Source organism: Spermophilus citellus (assembly GCF_964194105.1).
Source record: "Spermophilus citellus genome assembly, chromosome: 2".
Lineage (NCBI taxonomy): Eukaryota > Metazoa > Chordata > Mammalia > Rodentia > Sciuridae > Spermophilus > Spermophilus citellus.
In genome coordinates this window covers 33,351,194-33,361,606 of record NC_138183.1, presented here as the reverse complement: position 1 = coordinate 33,361,606, position 10,413 = coordinate 33,351,194, and the positions used below count along the sequence as shown (strand labels likewise).

At 42.6% G+C, this 10,413-nt stretch overlaps 1 pseudogene across 1 annotated transcript; it reads right to left on the bottom strand.

Moving 5' to 3' along the window:
• Nucleotides 1-712: 712 nt before the first annotated feature.
• Nucleotides 713-964, bottom strand: LOC308641490 (cytochrome c oxidase subunit 6B1-like; annotated as a pseudogene). The gene has a single exon. The product of its transcript is annotated as a cytochrome c oxidase subunit 6B1-like (transcript).
• Nucleotides 965-10,413: the final 9,449 nt, after the last annotated feature.

Below are 10,413 nucleotides of genomic sequence, written 5' to 3'. Positions count from 1 at the left end.
ATTTTTCAAGAATGGGAGTTTAATTATCATGTAATAAATATCTATTAATATTATATTTGCCTTTGAAAAGAATTGGCAAGCCATAATTTAGAACATTCTCTTTCCAATTTTCCATCATCAAAATAATCACACTTCGCACATCCTCACTGGCAGATTTCACAGCTAGTGGATTCAGGAAAAGTTATTTGAATAACAAATTCTTTGCCCAACTCCCCGACCTGTGTGTTCCGGTGGGGTTGCTATAGATCTGTATGCAGTGTGGGGTGGATTGCAGAAAGCAGGAGATAATGGTCACAGGGATACTGGTCACAGAGCTAATGTGTGGGCACCTGCTGGGTGCCCGTCACCATGCTAGAGCTTTGCATGCTTTTTCATTCATCCTCATCTCACAGGTAAGAAAACAGAAGCCCAGAGAGGCTGGGTAACTTGTCCAAGACCACACAGCTAATCAGAAACAGGGGCCAGATCTGAGTCAGCAGCCAGGCTTCAGACTCTGTGCTCCACACTAGAATGGAGCAGCGGCGTCTAGTCACAGCAGCCCTTTTCCTGCAGCTTACAGTGTTCCTGAGAAAGGAAACAAGCATGAATATCTTTATCACAGCAAAGGAGAGGGCCAGGTCTCCGGACTGTCACTGCTCATAGGTGTAGGTTACTTGCACATGGATGTGCTGGATAATTTTTTGTATGAATGGATAATCAAAGAATAACTGCATCAACAAATGTAGCCTTCTGCCTGGCGGTCATTCCAAGTTGAGACCCAGGATATGGGGCAGAGGGACTTGTGCACACGCCGGTACCACTCACATATAGAGACATCGCCCCCTTTCGCGGTCATTGCCTTCGGGCAGCCTTGGAAGTCCACGTAGTTCTGCCAGCAGTTCCTGGTCTGGTTCTGGTTGGGGAAGCGGCTGTCAGAAGGGGCGGTCTTCTAGTTCTTGATTCTGGTCTTGATGTCTTCTGCCATGATGCTGACTCCTAAAGACACCCCTGCAGCAGCTCGCAGCTCAACGTGACCCTTCGCAAAAATGACTTGTAGATATATATGTTGGTTGTTTTGTTGTTGATATACTTGTGAAGTGTCATGGATAAATAAATAATGGGGCCATAGGAAGCACACCCGAGAGTTCCTTCTTCCTTTATCTTCAAGGTACAGAATTGATCAGTCTAGTTTACAAAGTAATTTCACATAATCATTTAACTCTTATACTTTTGTGACCTACTCAATGTTTTACAGAGAGGATTAGAATTCAGTGAAGTGACTTCTCCAAAGTCAACTGGCAATTAAAAGGCAGAATAGGGACCAGGAACAAGGTTTGTCCAGTTTCGCATCCTCTGCCCTTTGCTTTCTGAGTTGCTTAGGTCCTCGATAAGTTGCTGAGGATGGTTTTGAACTCATGATCCTCCTGCCTCAGTCTCCTGGGATTATAGGCTTACGCCACTACATCTGCCTCCCCTTCTGTCAATTACGTGTCTAGGATGGTTCTAAGATGTGCCTTCACCCTTCCTTTGCACCTTTATCTCTGCAGGGTTTCTTTGAGATGTAAACACCCAAAGCTTGTGATTGCAAACAGCTGTAGAAACAGGAGGCAAGCATCACCTAAAAATAAGCAGTGCCTTGGAACACAATGTGCATGGATTTTCATGAGGTGGACAGAGCTGGTAGGGTGTGTGACATCCAGTAGCCGTAGGGAGAACTTTGGTTCTTCACAAAAGCCTGCTCTTTCTGTCGTCAACTGCTCTAGGGAGACTCCATGAACTTGATCTAGATTCAAGGGCAGAAAAAATTGGACTCATCCCTTTACTAAGGAATGAGAAGCCTTCCTTCAAGGGTTTGAACAGCTTCTAAGGCATAGATCCTATAGATAGGTATAACCATATTATTCAATTGTACAATTGATTAAAAGTATTTAATAAAGGGGGAAATGCTCACTAAAAATATCAGGTAATGAGTCAAAATGATGTAAAATAGTATCATCAAAATTTGATTAGCCAGGTGCGGTGGCACACACCTATAGTCCCAGTGGCTTGGGAGGCTGAAGCAGGAGGATCACAAGTTCAAAGCCAGCCTCAGCAAAAGCAAGGCACTTAGCAACCCAGTGAGACCCTGACTCTAAAAAATATATAAAATAGGGCTGGGGATGTGGCTCAGCAGTGGAGTGCCCCAATTCAATCCCCAGTACCAAAAATAACAGCAACAACAAAATTGATTAAAAATTTTATATAGTCTGAAAGGTGAGTGACTCACCCAAGATGGAAATTCAACCAAGAGATTTTATTGGGGGGAGAAAGGAGAGGAAGAGAGCAGCAGCTTGAGCCTGTAAGCTTCAGCTTAAGAAGGGTTGCTTTGGTGACGTGGCGGGTGCTGATTGGCAGGATGACTCAGGAACGGGGTGAGTGGACACTGTGACCCATGGGGATTGGTCGAGAAAACTTTTGACTTTGGCTCCCTTCAGAGAGGAGGGGGAGGGGTAAGGGATTCCGTGATGTTCTCGAGAGACAGAAACTGAACTTCAGCGGGGAGAAACCCCATGGGGGAAATAAACCCCACAGGCAAGGTCTCCCACACACCCAGCACAGTCACATATACTGTTGGGGGGAAATGGAAAGAAAATACACTTCACTGCCAACAGAAGATATTTCTGGATGATGAGATCAGGGTTGCGATTTATTTATTTTTAAATTATTTTCTGTCATTTTTGAGTTTTGTGAAATAAGAGTGCACTATTTTGTAATCAGAAAAAAAAAGTGCCAGGAAAGAAATAGAGGTTAGTTTTCCTTGAAGTGATTTAATTTTAAGGTTGATTTTGCTCATTTTCAAATTATAGCTTTGTCGGGAGATAAAAGAAAATTAAATGAGCTACAGAGATTCTGTCACAAATAATAAATTGCTATTAATGTTATAAACTATGTAATATATTATCAGACTAAAATTTAAAGCTGCTGTAGCAAGTTACTCATGCAACGCTCAACTCCAAACTTTTCAATTTATTCTGAATCACCTAGTCTGTGTCATAGAGTGTAGCTAACATGTGGGTTGTTTCATTTTGCTGTTATTTTGATTTGATTTTGTTTTCCTAAAAAATTTGCACAAACAAACTCAGAGCTTCATGGCTAAAATTAAGAAGCAAACAAGATGATAAAGCATATGTATATAAATTTGACAGAAAGTTAAAATTTATATTGCCTAAAGAGTGTCTTGAAAGCATTGTTTATAAGAAAATAATCGCATCCCTAATAGGTAAATGAACAAAAGCATATTTTGCTCAAAACATTTAACTAGTTGAGTAACAAATGGACAAGTGCTAATCCTTATCGGCAGCCATCACTGAAGTCAGGCGCTAGGAACAACCACGATTGTCCCCAAAGGCTGACAAGCAGCTGTGGAACTGGTCAACTCATCTCCAGCCTTCTTGGAATTACCCCAGGGACCTCCACCAGGGAACATAACCTCACTCTGACCCTTTCTTTCAGTTATCTCCATGATGGAATTCTACTCCTCAGGCCTAAAGGAGGACAAGAATTAATTCTAGTATTTTCTCTGAAGTGTAAGGAAACAGAGGGCTGGATTGAATTCTGGCACGCCCACTTAATGGCATATAAAGCCATGGTTGTAGTGACTTTTGGATACAGAATGATGGCAGAGGAAGCCAATGGCATTTTAAATAATGGATGTTAGATCCAGATTGGTAAACAGGCATTTTTATAAGGAAAAAATGGTCAAATGCTGGCTTAAAGTCAATCTCGTACATCAAAGCAAAAGGCATAGAGGCAAAAACCAGGAGTGCGTGTCAGGAAAAACTGGAAAATCTCTTTCAACCCCTATGTTAGAAATTCATTTGTTTGCTTTATTAGCTGCTCATATTCTCCAGTTTTCCTTATGTAATCTTCAAGGAGCCACTTACACAGTTTCCTTCTGTGCAGAGTAGCGTCTTAGTGGTTTCTTTCCCTCACTTCTCTCCCTCCCTCCCTCCTTCTTCCTCCCTCCCTCCTTCTCCCTCCCTCCATCCTTCTTCCTCCCTCCCTTCTCCTCCCTCCCTTCCTTCCTTCCTTTCTTTCCTTCCTTCCTTTCTTCTCTTCCTTCCTTCCTCTCCCCCACCTTTTCTTTTAATGGCACATAAAGCCTTACGCTTTGAGCAGGACAAAATTCTGTTGTCTTAGTTTGAGCAGGTGGAGCCCAAGGCTGCCTGGTGGAGACATTTCCACAGGTGTTAGTCATTAGCCCTATCAGATTGTTTTTGCATAGGGCAGTGGGACAGGATAGGCCAAGAGGAAGCAGAAGCCAGAGAGAGAGAGAGAGAGAGAGAGAGAGAGAGAGAGAGAGAGAGAGAGAGAGAGAGAGAGAGATATGCAGGGCAAGCTCTAGGTCAGGGCTACTATGGCATCCTGCCAGTAGTCCTACTGTGGCAGGTTTTCTGAGCGTGTACATGTTTCTTGAAGTCAATAAAAACAGTACCAGCACGTTTCCAGGAGGAATCAGGAGAAATGGAGCCTCAACCAGCCTCTGAGTCAGTTGTTCCTGCAGGTTATGTTCGTGATTATGATTCTGTGTTGATCTGGTTACTCATAAAGTGGAAATAGTTCTCTAGTAGCCGAGGTACATTTGCACCTATCTCGCACAGCCCCTGTGTACTGGTTTTCAGGTAACTTCCCATAGAACCGTTTTCTTCCCAAGTCCTGGACAGACACTGTAATACATCATGTTACTTTATTGGTCTGGGTTGAGAAGGATGCAGATGTTCCTAAACCTCTTTGTCTCAAATGCACAGGTGACCCTACCCAGAGGATGGAGGTGGCATAGATTCTGCTTCAACACCCAACTCTAAACTGCAAAGATGGGAAGATAAGGTTAGAATGAATTATAAACCTTTACACTCAAATTTGTGGATTTTTTTCCTCCTATAAAAATAGAACTCTATTAAAAAACTCAAAGCAGAGAGGAAGTCATGAGGGCTGCTGAGTTACAAGGCAGCAAGCCCCTAAAGAAAGAAAACACTAGACTAGTTCATACATTAATTCAGGAAAGGGGAAAAAAAGGTAACTAAAGGAAAGAAGACACCTCAAATGGTATTATTAGTAATTACTATTATAAGATGGAATAAAATGGAAGCAGACAAGGAAGGATAGAGAAAAGAAATGCTGCACAAAGCATGTCTCGAAAATTCAGAAACAGAAAGATTTTGAATCAACCCCCTTTTTAAAATAATCACAAGCATCAAGGAATTATAAAAAGGACATCAGAAACAATAACTGGCAAAGTGGAAATCATTGCCAGCCACAGGGAAGAAACAGAAAAGAGTCCTGAAGATGGGTGAGGAAGGACAGGCAAAGCCAAGAAATGCCACAAATTGGGCTTTAATGCCAGAGAGGACCTTGCCCTTGAGGACTGTCAGAGGAGGACTGTTCTCCATGTTATGGGGGAACTTGAAGGAAGCAAGAAGGAATATAGGAAGGCAGCAAAGAAAATCTCTGCAACAATTAAGTTTCCAAAGAATTATCATAGAAACAGCTCACAAACACCTGCAAAGAGAAACCCAAATAAAGGTGCTCCCAGATAATTAGTGGCCAAGAATTCTCCAAGTCCATGTGTAAACAAAAGATCTTGACAACATATGGAAGAGGGAAAATGCTATCCCGTCTGGCTCAATAGAACAAGAAACAGTGCCATATATTTAGCAAGAGCCGCTCCAGGGAACAATGAAATTTACAGGTCCAGGTTTACTACACCAACCCAAACAAGAGTACAGCCCTAGTTTTAGTTTCCAGCCAAAATGCAGTTTTGCATACTAGACGAAGAGGAGATGTTTTATGTGGCTACAGAGGCCACAAAATTAGTGAATCTCCGTGCTGAAAGGAAACATCCACAGTTGACAATATCCTCTCTATCGTCTTATGCCAGGTGAGATAAGCCAAGGTGTACTAGGTAGGATGACCGGCCATCTAGACTGCCTGGGCTAAAACTGGGAGAGTCCCGGGCAAACTGAGAAGGCTGGTCAGCCTGGTGCTGGTTTCCCCTAGGTGACAAACCAGTCTGGCTATTTGGGCTCAGATGTTGACATAGGAAGGGCAGTGAAATATTATTCCACAAACTTATAGGTGTTGTACTTTCAATATGTTTTTGTAGATGGACACAATACCTTTATTTATTTATTTATTTTTGTGGTGCTGAGGATGAAACCATGTCTCCACATGCTAGGCAAGCACTCCACCACTGAACTAGAACTCCAGATTTATTATTTTTCTCTGATTCTAGGGAAAATGATCCTAAAACATTCAAATTTATTATTTTTCTCTGATTCAAGGGAAAATGATCCTAAAACATTCAGCATTTGATCATTCATTTATCCATTCAATTAAATTTATTGCAGAATTTGTATGCCCTGGGCTGTATGCCCTGGGTCTAGGGTTACAATGGCTGACAAACCTGTGATTGCATGGGACTTAGAGGTTAATGGGGAGAGGAACATTTGAATCAACATAAACGTGCTTACAGTTAGACATGCGAGAGATGGTATGAAGGGCAATATGATCGAAAGTGACATGGAGGGTGTAGCTTGGATTTGGGAGGGGAGGTCTGGTTAGAAAAGCCCCATCCCCCCACCCCCAGGAAGTCACATGAAAACCTGAGACCTATAGGATGAGAGGGAAGAGGGGCTGGTGAAGAGTCAGGCTACATTGGGGAAATGGTGTTGGAGGTTGAATTGGAAATTAGAGAGTTACAGATAGAGGAACAGTGTGTGCAAAGACCCTGAGGCAGAAAGGAGCTTGGTGAGTTAAAGGATTGAGAGAAGGCTGGTGTCTCCCTTGAATTAAGGGAAAGAAAAAAGTCCTTGTCTTTCAGTTGTCAAATAGCAATGATGGTGGTGATGGTGGTTCAAGCAGAATTGTTGGAGAAGAAGAAGAGGAGGAGGAAAGAAGAAGGAAAAGAAAGAGAAGGAGAAGAAAAGAGGAGGAAGCCGGGAGGAGGGAGCCATAGATACCCAGAGAGAGAAAAAAACCAAGGTGAAAGATCAATGGCGAATTGTGAGCCTTGCTGTCTGAAATCTTGTAGTATCTAATATTAAAATATCTGCCCTGGGCTGATGAGCACATATTATAAAAGGCCTTGGAATACAGGTGGGAGGAAAAATTCCAAAACAGCTGTAAATAAGGGAATGTCAGAGACTTAGAAGGCTCTCATGGAGGATGGCGTCTTATTTAACCTAAGATGTGTAGACGTGAAGGAGGAAAACACAACAGCTCTCTTGAGCTATGCTAAATGTCAGAAAAGGTGCCAGCAGATGGCCTCATGTCTGGAAGTGCCTGAAAACTGCTTGCCAGTCATCCTTGGAGACCCCCCAAGAAATGTACCTTAGGTGCTATAGCAAGGAAAGCTGTAAACTTGGCTGAGATTCGTTGAGGATCAAGGGCTAAGGGAGGCTTCTCTCAACTGTTGGGCCTAAACCTAAGTCATACTCCCATAGGCCAGCTTCAGGGGTCAGAGGCTGTCATAGTACCCTTTGGGCTGCTATAACAAAATGACACCAACTGAGTGGATTATAAACAACAGAAATTTGCTCTTCCCAGTTCTGGAGGCTGGAAGTTCAAGATCAAGGCACTAATCCCATTGTTATGGCTTGTTACAGTTTAGATATCAGGTGTCCCCAAAAGCTCATGATTGAGACAGTGCAAGAAAGTTTAGAGGTGAAATTGAAGTTGAGGGACAAAGGGAGTCAATATAGATAATAAATAATCTGGTCAGAAGGGGAAGATGGGAATTGATTTGTGTCTGGGAGGAAGGAGGCTGCCTCTGGGGGATTGAAATGCTAATACCTCCAGAGCCTTTCCCCCTCCTCCACCTGTTACCACGGTTACCTGTGTACAGGGAATTGGGTGGTCTGTTGGGCAGACACAGAGAAGCACCCTGGAGGGCTTCCTTCTCACCTTCTGGCTCCTCTCCTGGCCACAGGATGGGGAAAGGAGAGAGGCAAGATAAGGGGAAGGAGGGCGTGAGAACAAAGAAAATCTAAAATGTATAAAAGGGACAGGACACCCTACTTCTTTGGATACTCAGTTCTGGGGCTCCTTCTATCCTTTAGTTAAAACTTGCTTTCTACGTTTGCCTCTGTGTTTCTCAGGTGTTTGTTGTAGGGACAGACGAGGCAAGGCACCAAAGACAGCAGGAAACAGTTTTATTTGGCTGCAGCCAGGTTCAGAGGGCACAGCTTTTGCTGTAATCAATCAATCCCCTGAACCCCGAGTTCAGGTAGTTTCAGAGTTTTATACCCAGCATGTAAGGGGAGGGGCACAGAAGTTCACAGTCTGCAGAAGTTCAAATAAAAGCTGTTTTTTTTTTTTCTTTCACTGTTCTGGGAAAGTTAACCCTTCAAGGACAACACCCGAGAAGGGGAGAGCTTCTTCTCCCCTTTCTTTCCTCCCCCTGCCAGTTGTTACCATGGAGCCCAGTTGGTAACTTATCTTCAAAATGTAGACATCTCTGTGAAGCCTAGCTCAAGGCCAGAGGCCTTGTTTGCACATTTCTACAAACTACTATACTAGATACGTTTGTGAAAAACTAGTAAGGGGGTGTCCAGCACCTGGAGTGCTGGTATCTTCCTGGCCAATGACCAAGTAAAATAGGAAGTTTATCTACATTGAACTCTTTTGCAGAGACTCTTTTGCTGACAGTCCCAAAATCAGCCATGGTGAAGATTTCTGGAGAAGCCCAGTTAAGACTTTTCTGTGGAGAAAGGGGGTGCCACTACATGTACAGTCTTCACACCTGGGGAAATGGAACTCGGCCCTGATTGATCTTAACCTAATCAGTGTGTTAATCCCCTGAGAGGGATAAACTGAGTGGTGACTGTAGGCAGGCAAGGTGTGGCTGGAAGAGGTGGGTCACTGGGGGTGTGCCTTTGGGGTATGTATTTTGTTCTTGGGGAGGGGACTCTTTCTTTGCTTCTGATATGATGTCCTGAGCTGCTTCCCTCCACCACAATCTTCTGCCATGATGTTCTGCTTCACTTGGAGCTGGAATGGAGCTGGTCTTGTATGAACTGAGACCTCTGAAACTATGAGCCCCCAAATAAACTTTTCCTCCTTTAATTGTTCGTGTCAGATCTTTAAATAACAGCAGCAAAAAAGCTGATTAAAATAAGGCTCTAATCTCATGATTCCACAAAGGCCTCCTAATATCATCACCTGGGGGTTGCAACACATGAATTGTGGGAGAACATACATTTTCAGACCATAGCAAAAGACAGAGGCAGGGTGGGGTGGAGGGGCAAGTGAGCACACACACACACACACACACACACACACACACACACCAAAAGGTATAATTTTTATTTAAAAACTGCTCATAGTATTGAACCTGTTTATATACTGTTTTTATATACTATATGTTCTGCAGTGTTGCCATATGGTACTATGTTTTATGCCCTTGTGCCTCCTTTGCACCACTACTCTTGTGCTTTAAAAGGGGCCATTTTTAAGTAAAATATTTGAACACAAACACTTTGATGTTACAACAGTTGATCTAATAACTGAGATGGCCGCCAAGTGAGTAATGGGGTAGCATATACAGCACAGACACTCTGTACAAAAGGATAATATCCTGGATGGGACAGAAGAGGAAGATGCAAGATTTCATTTCACTACTCCTAATGGTATGCATTTAAAACCTATGAATTTTTTATTTCTGGAATTTTCCTTTTAGTATTTTTGAACCATGCTTGATCATGGGTAACAACTGAAATTGCAGATAAGGGAGGAGAACTTTAGTCCACTGCCAATACCATTCTTTTATCTAGGGGCTTGTGTGTGTGTTTCTTGATGGTTCATGTGTGGGGATAGGGGTACACATGTTATGGGAGGTTCTTGTCTTTTGTTCCCACAAAGTAAATCACAAGCTTCCATAAAACTATTACAAATAACAACTCTCCCCATGGTTAATGAAATCTCCAGGCACCTGCAAGTCAAACAGAAAGGGAAACATTTAAAAGAAAGCCAAGTACCCATACTGGAAAATGTCAGAAATTATTTTAAACCTGAGGAAGTCAATGCATCGTGTAGATTTTAAATACAGTTCAGGTGTGACCTGAAATCCTTAATTTTCATTTCAGTTCTTGCCATAAAATTCCCACCAGTTTTTTTTTTAAAGTAAGTTTGAAAGAAATGCTGGAAAGTTTTATACGACAAAACACAATAAGCATAAAATCATTAATGAAGTCAAAGATCAGACAGGGTGGGCTCCACTATGTTTTCTCATCATTGAAAAGCAGCTGGGTCACAGGATGCTAATGGCAAATAGAGAAGAACATGGGCTTTGGAATCAGGAAGACCTGGGTTTGAACTGTTCTCTGTCACCTCAGTGTTTGGGTTAGTATTGTCATACTACTTATTTTGGGAGGATTAAATGAGATGAGGCATGCAGAT